At 38.8% G+C, this 11,309-nt stretch overlaps 1 pseudogene across 1 annotated transcript; it reads right to left on the bottom strand.

Annotated features, from left to right (window-relative positions):
* Positions 1-7,090: 7,090 nt before the first annotated feature.
* Positions 7,091-9,740, bottom strand: LOC308687914 (putative nuclease HARBI1; annotated as a pseudogene). The gene is made up of 2 exons: positions 9,727-9,740; positions 7,091-7,664 (listed from the first exon to the last, which is right to left on the bottom strand). The product of its transcript is annotated as a putative nuclease HARBI1 (transcript).
* Positions 9,741-11,309: the final 1,569 nt, after the last annotated feature.

Genomic DNA, 11,309 nt, shown 5'->3' on the forward strand with positions numbered 1-11,309 from the left:
GAGTAAGCGAAGGCGAAGGGTTGAGGCCACAGTGACACCCTGTGGCGAAATACAATAAGCAGGCACGTGCACACATAGACATGAAAGGGGGCTTGAACACCTTTTTATTGCCCTTTTTATTCCTGGATAGAAAGTGCCCTTTTTTCTGGGGTGCCTTTTATTTTATTTTTGAAAAATAATATATATTTCTGTTTGCACACAGCTTCCCTCTCAAACAAATATATTTATTGAAGAATAGTATATATCAGGTCAGGAGTTCTGAAGCGCTCCCTCTCCCTCTCCCCCGATTGTTAAACCCGATTGTATTGCTTCCGCTAAAGAAAATAGTACGCTCCGTCTCAACGGTTAGAATCCTGTGAGTCCATAGCAACGCTTTGTTTTTCATGGCAACGGCCTGTTATACTCCGCGCGGCACAGCGGTCTGTTATCAAGAAATAACAGACCGCATTCTACATTGGAATTCAACCAAGCCATGTAATAAAATAAGCATAGCCTATATCACCACCAGGTGATATGCTTTAGTTATTTTGTTTATCCTATTGACCTGCATTGCCCTGTCAATTAGATGCAAATGTGCGCATTTTAACCTATGATTTTAACTAGTTGACGCCTAATTTGCATACAGAATGTCCCCAGTAATGACTTAAATCAAGAGTCTTTCCCCCTGAAATTTAGAAATCTAAATTGGTGAATTAGAAGAAATTTACGATGCAAACAGATGGAGGATACACTCTAAAATTTTTTGTAAATCTGAGTAACTGCATCTGGTACATTAACAGCGGATACCGATGAAGACAGTCGTAAACCGGAAACTGATATGCCAACTTCTGCACGTAGCCCATTTCCAAACGTTGAGTGTATTTCTCTGCTCTCAACTTTAAAATGTGTCGTGTCGTCTTTGGACCCTGCACATTACTAACACATTTCTTACCTATGAAACTTATTTAGACATAACATGACAAAATGTGTAAATTATATCTAGAACAAAACAAAACAACTTGAGTTGCTCTGTTTGTTAGTTAACTCGAACTCTCCCGCCATCTGGCGAATTAAGAGTATTCGCTGGGTCACATGACCATAAATGATAAAATTACAGGCCCGTTGTGAAGGGATCCAGTTGTTCACTTTCGTTTGAAAAAACACTGCAAATGTTTCCTTCCCGAAGTGCCCTTCAAGGAGGAAAATATGGAATTTGCCCCCGAGTTCCAGACAAACCAGTGTAGTGATGTTTGAGATATGTGTAAAACATCACAATCAGTAAATTAAATGAGCTATTGCTTCACTACAGTATAAGCCTGTTGTTTATTCCTCTTGGGGTCCGTCATGGTTGAAACCTTTCTGGCTTCGTACTATGGAGTGTGACCATAGACTGTAAAAAATATGGACAAAGCGTCTGTGACGTCACCCATAGACCTGAAGAACGGGTTTGAAGCCGTTTATGGGGGGTATGGGCGGCGCCATCTTGGAAAATCTTGGGAAAATCCTAATCCTAAGAAGCTATACAAATAAAGCAAACAATTCAGTCAAACATACAAAGTCAGCGCTCGATCTAGTCTAACCATACAACGGTAAAGTTAAATAGCTTATAAAGTTATGAAACTTCCCCTCAGCCAAAACGATTGCCCAGGAAACAAATTATAGATTTACGAGACCAAAAATCGCTCGTTAGATATACACAAGACGCAGGGCCGGCGCTCCGCACACGCACATCACGCGCTGCGCGTAGGGCACCAAGTGCTTGGGGGGGCACCAAAAAATCTGGGCCGTGAAAAAAAAAGAAGCGTTTTTTTTTTTTTTTTTTTTTTTTTTGGTGATTTTCGTTTTTTTGCAGAATCTGTTAGTTGAGATCACGAAGAAGCCTCTGCATGTTCACAGTAAATTCCCCAGTGTTAAATCAACACTGCTCAGAGCACATATGGTCCCACTCTACATGGTGTTAAAGTAACACTGAAGCAGTGTTAAAGTTAATGAGACAATTAAGTGATCAATTGAGTGATGATTGGCCATTAGTGGTGACACCTGATGTTAATAAGCAGAATCATTGATGGAAAGATAAAAAACAATAACAGAAAAAAGAGAAACACAAGAACTACAACTGACTTTGAGTCATTACACATTGTTGCACTTATTATTACCAGTTTGACTTTATTTCTGTCATACATCGACAAAAGTTCTTGAGATTCAACAGAAGTTTAGACGGTAATGTTTTATGGAATTTTTCTTTTCAAGTTACCATTTTGGTGGTCAGTGTTTGCTTTAGTTGGGCTCTTGACTCTTTTCATTTTGTTAATATTAGTTTTTCTCTGACTGTTCCATCATTGTGTTTATAAAGCACATTTGTTACTATAAGAGAAAACATGATCTACTCAGAATATGTTTTGATGATTAAAGCATTATCATCATGTAGTGACCTGATTCACTGATGTAATTCAGAGTCTAAATATTTGACTATATGCTTGATGTCTCGTTTTAGTATTGGTGATTCTAGTCCTGAGATTCTACAGTTTGAAGGAAAAATTTTGAAAATACTTTGTGCAAAACAGTTATTGTGTTTAAACGCACAGACATCAAGAATCAGCATATGCATCTCAACAATGGTGACAATAAACAAACTAGTGACAAACAGATCAACTCTGAACATCACAAAACAAGCTACTAAAGTCAGAACAAAACAATAGCAAAATAAAAGCCAACAGAAAAAAACAATGAAAATTACAGGACAATTCAGCTGCATAATTTATTCATGCTGCAATGCATGATGTCAGCCATTGATGCGTTCTGATTGGTGGCTCCCATCATGCACTGCAACATGAAGCATTTGTTTGATTGTCACCATTGTTGAGATTCATATGTAGATTCTTGATGTCTTTGTGTGATTTTAAAACTTGCAGATCATTAAAACATTGCTGGAAGTAACTACTGTTGTGAAAAATTAATAAAACATGTGGATAATCAGTTTATAATGATGGGTGACATCATTGAATCAGGTCACTAGTAATTTCATCATCAAATCATAACCAGGGCTGCATTTCCAAAAGCATCTTAAGCCTAACTTAATAACAGACCAACTGCAACAAATGGTCTGTACGATCAAATTAGGCTTGCAATGCTTTCAGGAAACACAGCCAAAGTCATAGTTTTTCTTGCCACAACACATATGCTCTATAAACACAGAGTTGGAGCAGCCAGAAAAATACTAATGTTAAAAAAGAAAGGGTCAAGAGCCCAACTAAAGCAACCACTGGCCACCATAATGGTGACATGAAATGAAACATTCCATAAAACATTACCATCTAAACTTCTGTTAAATCTAAATAAGACCGTGTGTAGATGTATGACAGAAATAAAGTCAAACTGGTAAAATAATAAGTGCAATAAAGGCTCGAAGTCAGTAGTTATTGTGTTTCTCTTTTTTCTGTTCTTGTTTCTCTTTCCTTCAGTGAGTCTGCTTGTTATCATCAGGTGTCACCACTAATGGCCAATCATCACTTAATTAATCACTTAATTATCTCATTAACTTCAACACTGCTTCAGTGTTAACTTAATTACCTCATTAACTTCAACACTGCTTCAGTGTTAATTTTAACACTCTGTAGAGTGGGACCATATGTGCTCTGAGCAGTGTTGATTTAACACTGGGGTTTTTACTGTGTTTGAGATAGCAGTATTGGTATATTTAAAAGCGTACATTTTGATTTTGAAATCGGCTTGTTTTTCGGAGATTCTAGCACGCAGTAGGGGCGTGTCATTGTCGGTGTGTATTTCCACTGAATAAGCCGGCATGGCTACTTATTATGCAGCGCTCTGGCCGGCTCTATCTGATTTCAAAATTCAATGACGATGGACGCAAATAACATTACGATGTCCAGCAATCGATTTAAATAGTAGGTTACATGGGGTTTAATTTGACGTTTAATGAGATGTAGCCTAATACATGTTGTCAGTCCCAATATATAGATCCGCCAACTACGTTAATGTGTATCTCAATGGTCCAGTGGTAGAGCTTTCGCCAGCCGTGTCAGAGGGTGTGGTCAGAGGGTGTGGGTTCGAGTCCGATCTTGTATGGGTTTTTTTTTTCTCGTATAGTTTTTTTTCTCTCATCAAAACGATTATGTTCATCAGTGGTTGTAGCAGGGACAAGCAAACGTTTGCATTATGTTTTGTGATTTCAACAGAATGAATAGAGAGTATTCGCAAGTTGTTTTCACTCGACGCGCGCTTCAATCCGTTGCGTTGCGATTGAAGCGCGCGTCGAGTGAAAACAGTGCGGTGTGTGCGCGAGCCACGCGAGAAAACTCTGTATCCATAGTGCCACTGATCGCGGCGGCAACGAGCACTTGATTTAAAAAAAACACATTTCAGCGCTAGTATCTTATTTAAAAAACGAACGAAATGAATGCTCTGCCAGTTAACTGGAGATTTATTTATTTGTAGAATTGGTCCATTCGTGTCGCGAGGGGGGAGGGGGAGGGGGGGGTACCACCAAGCATTTGTGCCTAGGGCACCCAAATGGCTAGCACCGGCCCTGACAAGACGAATTAAATCTCATGTTTACCACTACAGAGACGCCAGAATCAGCGGCAAACCACAGAACGTCTAGCCGAGGAAAGGCTGTTCCAGGCGGGGTACATGAACGCCGAGTGCCCGGTCATCGCTGGATCTCACAACTGGATACAATTTTCATAAATCTTTATAAATAAACCACAGATTTGAGCTTTAAACAACTACATTCTCGCCTGAAAAACTCTTAAAACTACATTTCATGATACAGAAACAGTAGTATTATCTTTCAACTGTGTTAAAAAATGGCGCTTCTTATGTTGTCATTCTCCGTGGCGCTGCCTTGTCAGCTGTCAATCAAGCTGTCAATCAAAGTTAACCACGCCCTTATTTGTCATACATTTTATATCTAAATACGATCTAAACTAACAAGTTAGAAAAAAATTCACAGCCCTCATGGTTGTCAGGCACTCGGAAGCTATCGAAAAATACAATAAAAGTCCAGGGGACCAACCTGTAAAGACATGAATTTATGCTGTGAAAACGGACATTTTAACATGGGGGCTATGGACATTTGCTCCCTTTTGGGACCTTCCCCTAGCGGATTTTCGATGTATTGCAGTTTTTCGCACTTCCGGGTAGGCTTCATTTTTCAGATCAGAATGTTGCCGCTTGAGTGTGTTGTTGCGTGTGGAGTGCAGTTGGTCTCGATGTGTGTCTGTGCGGTACCACAGTGTGACATAGCCAGAGGCCGGTTTCACAAAGATAGACTTTGACTATGGCTTAAATATAGTAGATAGTCAGACTTCAGATAGACATCTAAATCAGACCCAAAGCAATTAAGACTCTGACTATCTTAAGTAGGACTACACTGCAATGCCTTCTGGGTAAAATAAGACACTTTTCAAAACAAAAAACATGGCAGATCGAGTAAGCGCATTCAACCGCTCAGTGCAGTTTATCCCAGCGGAAAATATGTGTTTGTTGGAGGAGTGTAACAGTTACAAGGACATTTTACTTGGGACATTTAGCGGAGAATGTAGTAACAAGAAGAAATGTTTAATTTGGAAAAAGATTGCTACGACAGTTAACAGCGTTAATCCGACCGTTGAGCGGAGCGTTAAAGACGTACAGAAAAGATACAAAAACATGGTACAAGATGCCAAAAAAGACATATTTAAGAGGAAATATCCAAAAACGGGAGGAGGACCCCAGGAGAAACTTAAAGACACCACTGAAATGGTGATGAACATATATGGTGGACAGTCGCCTATGTTCTGGGGGATAAGCGGAGGACAGGAAAGTGGAGTGTGTGGCGTCAACATCGACGTTACCGGCGGAGTTCCCCCAGCCACTGACAGCAGCACCCCGGCTTGTCCAGAGGAAGAGCCAGACAGTCAAGAGGAGAATACAACAGCGGGTGATTGTTTTAAAGAAATCAGTTTGTTTTTTACTTTTGCTTCATTGCCGTCAATTTGATGCTAATGAAGTCAAGTTGATGTATGCTAATGTTAACCGGTAAGCTTGCTAGCCAGCAAATAAACGTGAACAATGTAATCACTCAGCCTATCATACAAGGGACCTATGTTCTAGGTCTGCAATATATATAATGTAGGAATCAGATTCATGAAGCAAGTAAGGTAATGTTATGTCTGTACTTATTTTTAGTGACCCTGTCTTTGACTTGGGACCGAAGCGAGGCAGTGGATGAGCCGGGTGAGAGACGGGAGGGGACGGGAGATGAAGAGTCAGCGTCATCATCAGCATCAACATCAGATGCTGGTCCCATGGTTTGCCCATCAGTGTCGAGAGGAACAACTATGTCAATGGTGCTAGACAAACAATACAGAAATCTTGAACTGGAAGAGAGGAAATTGCTGCTCGAGATTGAAGTTTTACAGCTTCAGAGAGATAAATTAAAATTAGAGTTGCACAAACAGTCGCTGGAGTTGTGAATATCTTGAGTACTTCCAGTAAGGCAATGAGGTATTTTAGGCTAATTATTTTCTGTGTTTTTTAAAGCAGTTTCAAAAGTGAATATGTTGAGTAGGCCTACGTCTAATATGCCTAAAATACCTCACTGCCTTATTAGTTTTACATTGGTTTACAGTTTGTTTAAATATGTTGTACTTTTAATAACCTTGAGGATTTTGATATGAATGAAAGAGACTTAAGTGCTGTGTAATTTGTTACAGTAATTTATTGATTGAACAGTATGTCACTTGAGAAAACGTAAAAAAATAAATGTATGTATTTATTGAGTTGTTTGCTACTCATTTAAGCCTAATAGGTAAAGACAGGCAACATGTGGCCCACTTTAATGTGATTTTTGTTGTTGTTTCAGACATTGAAAATCCTGTCAACATACATCTGACGCACATATCGACCAGTTCCTCTAAATCTTCTCTGTCCTCCAGTTCATTGTGATTGTCATCTCTGATATCCTCTCCTTCAGGGTCAGGTAGCCGGAGATCCCTAATGATTAATGAAGTAAACAATTTTGATTATAGTTGTAGCATGTGGTAAATAGTAACTCAATTAGGCCTATTGAAAATGGCTAGCCATTTAAATTGTTTGTTTTCAGGTAGGCCTACCCCGCTATGTTATGCAGCACAGCAGTCGCACAGATGATGTTACACACTCTGTCAGGTGCCATTCACAGTTCCCCATGTAGACAGTGGAAACGCCTCTTCAGTACACCAAATGCCCGCTCTACAGTGTTACGAGTTGAACAGTGTGCTGTGTTGTAGTTTCTCTGTGTAGGTGTAGTAGGATTCAGGAAGGGAGTAAGAAGCCAAGGTTTTAGAGGGTAGCCAGAGTCCCCCAACAGGACTCCATCGATAATGCCTTGCTCAAATGCAAGACAAAGTTGAGAATTTTGAAGAATTTGAGAGTCATGAATTGATCCAGGCCAGCGGGCCACACAGTTGAGGAACCGGAGATCAGAATCACAAACAGCCTGAATGTTTAGGCTGTGATATCCTTTTCTATTCACAAACAAATGTTCATGAGCTCTTGGAGCCTGGATTCTGACATGTGTCCCATCAATTGCTCCAACAACATTGGGAAATCTTGCTATGCTGAAGAACCCTCTTCTGACTTTGTTCAGCTCAGCCAGTTGGTTTGGAAACTGAGGGAGCTTATTTGAAAGTGCTCTTGATACCCTGTATACACCCGTGACACAGACGCTTTGCTGAGACCCACTGTGTCACCAACAGCATTCAGAAAAGTTCTTGTTGCATAAAATCTCAACGCAGTGCAAACCTGTAGCACTGCTGGGATGCTGTGGCTTCTTGAAGTGGCAGGGCTCAGTACTTCAGCTAATTCATCTGTCAGACTCAGTATAGCTTCCTTGGGCAAACGAACCGACCGATGAAGTCCTCATTATTATATATTTCCAGTTACTGCGGTCCCTAAAAACCCTTTCCCTTCTCATAGCTCTCTTCATAACGTCGTCAGCAAACCACAAATTATGAGCCATTTTCCCTTTTTTTTTTGGCTGTCTGTAATGTAACTGATTGTTACTGCTGGTTGCCAAGGTAACATAGAGTCTTAGACCTAAGTTAGCCTGGGAGTAAGGTGTCTTATTTTTTGGTCTAAATTAAGTCAGTCTTTATTTTTGTGAAAGGGTCTAACTTGTATTAGACTAGTCTATGAGCAGATTTTAGACTTGTCTAACACTATAGACCAGTCTAAAATAGCTTTGTGAAACCGGCCCCAGGTCGGAGCTCCAGCTGTTGCTGTTATAGCCACTAAAGAAGCTCCTCTATTATCTCTGTATGTGCCGTCGTGAGTATTACGTCACTGGATCACGGTCCTCTGGTCATGCGTTAGGGCAGGCTGAGAGAGAGCAGTCTCCTTAAAGGGTTAGTTCACCCAAAAATGAAAATTGTGTCAGTAATTACTCACCCTCATGTTGTTCCAACCCCGTAAGACTTTCGTTCATCTTAGGAACACAGATTAAGATATTTTTGATGAAATCTGAGAGCTGGCTCACTCCTTCATAGGCTTCCATGTCATTGAAACTTGCCAGCCCAGAAAGTTAGTAAAGACAATGTTTAAAATAGTCCAAGTGACAACAGTGGCTCAACCATACATTTATCAAGCGACGAGAATACTTTTTTGTGTGCAAAAAACAACAAAAATAATGACTTTATTCAACTATTCATGTTGTTCTGTGTGGGCCTCTGACGTGAGTTCATGTAGTGTAACAGCTCAACGTCAGAACGTAGGCTAACTATTGGCCAGCATCACACACATGACCAGCGTCGGCCAATAGTGAGCCTATGTTCTGACGTTGCGTTGCGCTGTTACACAACGTGAACTCACGTCAGAGGCACACACTGCCGTGCAAAGGCAAAAGACCGTAACTTCGTTTTTGGTCGAAAATTAGTTATTTATATTTTTGGCACATTCAAGACCTCCTTTATCATGTGGATAAGTATCTTGAATCAATTCTGTTGTTTTTTCGAGAAAATAATGTATTGTCTTAACAGTAAGCAGAACAAAGGCAGAACACCATATATACACACACACACACACACACACACACGTTATGAGTTAGGCTACAATAGATTTGTTGTTCACAGCATGCTTTGCTTCTGACTGTTAAAGGAGAGTAAATGTTAAAATGAAGTGTTATTTAATGTGTTTTGCTCAATATTAATATAGGTGGAGATCTGTTAGTGTTTAACCCCTTGCCCGTCATAGGGCCACTGGTGATCCCAACTTAACGTTGTTCAAATTCATTACTCTTTAAAACATCACACTCTTACTTGATCTGGACAAACTCAGCATCATAAGGAAGGTTTAAGACTCCAGCTTCGATATTTGACCACTGTTTATGATTTAAGTGGTTTGCAGTGACATTAATTTCTTAATTTATGCTAGGAGTGCAAAATATTTCATCTGTAACGATCGTTATTTTGAATAGAAATTATCACTCACAAAACATTCATTCTCGTCTCCTCCGGTTTATTTGTGGTCAAATACATTATAATAAACAGCATCCGCCAGGGTTATTAGTCCAATAGTGCGCATATTTGGAGAAAAATGATTAATTATCACATGTTTGTACAATATTTTGATCATACAGAATAAAAATTCTGTTAATTTTCCACTGAATTATGCGATCTTTAGAGCTCAAACAGCGCACAGAGCGAGATGTGTTTCTCCTCTTCCTGATTTGCGTCATACTTGACCTCAAATCTTTATTATTCGCTGTACCAGCTGTCAATCATCTTCACGTGATTCAACGTGACCTCTTCTGCATGACGCGAATGTTTACACTTCCTGATTCTGCACATCCATGATAACAAAGCGAAAGTGACATCTCTTCACCTGAAACAAGTAACTAATAAATGCACGATACGAAGTATTTGTGTTTTGTGGGTGATTTTCGTAAGATTTGGGTTTTCATATGAATAAAGAATGTTTACAGAATGCATATGCTAGGTAATGATAGCCCATAGCTTCATCTAAAATGCTAAATATAACATATTTCAAAATAATTTTATGACTTGAAACAATTTTAAACCGCGACCGGAATATGATACAAATACCCGATGGTGTTTAAAAGTGAGCTTTAAAGAAAAGTGTATTATTAATAAATTAAATTGTGTCATGTAGCTTGAGGCTAACTGTTGTGCTAATGCACCTGCTGCAGGAGCTTTCAGTTCCATACAATCATTTTATAAAAATAATTCGCATTTAAAAGTTCCAATAATTGTTTTGTATTGTTTGTTTTCTAAACAAGGCTTAAGGATTAATCATGTATTCACGATTTACATAGCTATCGATGGCCAAGCATTATGCCAGAAGAAAGGCTGTAATGGCTGAATTCAAACAAAAGAATAAGGATAAAAGAATAATGAAGATTAAGTTTCATGCCGGCAAAGGTGTGAGTTTGGTCGATTTAAATGAAAAGAACACTAATGGGTCAGTCATGTATGCAGCACTTGCCAAAATTGGGGGTGATGAGCAAGGGGTTAATGCTCTATTATTTTGAAATTCTAAAGGTTTTCTGGTATGTGTGAGTTTTAGGGGTGACCATTGTGCTGAAGAATAGAGCCTGTGCTGATGTTGATGATTGGCTGAATATATGTGACTATTACAATTTAAAAGTCATGTTTCTGTACAGTGATAGTCTCTTAACTAAATACTTTAATATATGCAGGTGTGCTGTTGTTAAATAGCTTGAAAATATGGAACGTTTATAATGTAAATAAATATAAGATACAGGTATAAGAAATATATTACATTATATATATCTCCATAAATGTGTGTTAATGCTGCATTATATTACACATGCAGTATCAAATCTGATCACATATACATCTACATATTATGAAGTGTATTACTGAATATAGAATTACATACATTATGATATATTAGTAAATATATTGTCACATATTTTGCAATATATGAAAAGCGCCAATTACTTATTAGTTATTCAATAATATTGTAATATATTAACACAATATATAATTCTGTATATTTTCAAATATACTGTTATATCATTTAATATATTGATCATTCATATATTGGGAAATATGTTTTCTTTTAGTAAGGGTCTTCTACCAGCACGTTCTTCAACAAGAAAGCCTAAACCCCCTGCAATTATTATTGTTCATTTCTGTTTAGTTGCTCTCTCGCTCGACCGCTGGCAATGGTGCTGAGTACTGGCCTTAAATGACTATTGGCCAACCAATGTAACTTTAATAAAACCTACTATTTCTATACGGAAACTCACGCCTCTTGCCATTACTAAGTGGAAAGGTGTGTCCTTTTTATTTGGGTTGTTTTCCCCG

This window comes from Scardinius erythrophthalmus (assembly GCF_964197995.2).
Source record: "Scardinius erythrophthalmus genome assembly, chromosome: 3".
Lineage (NCBI taxonomy): Eukaryota > Metazoa > Chordata > Actinopteri > Cypriniformes > Leuciscidae > Scardinius > Scardinius erythrophthalmus.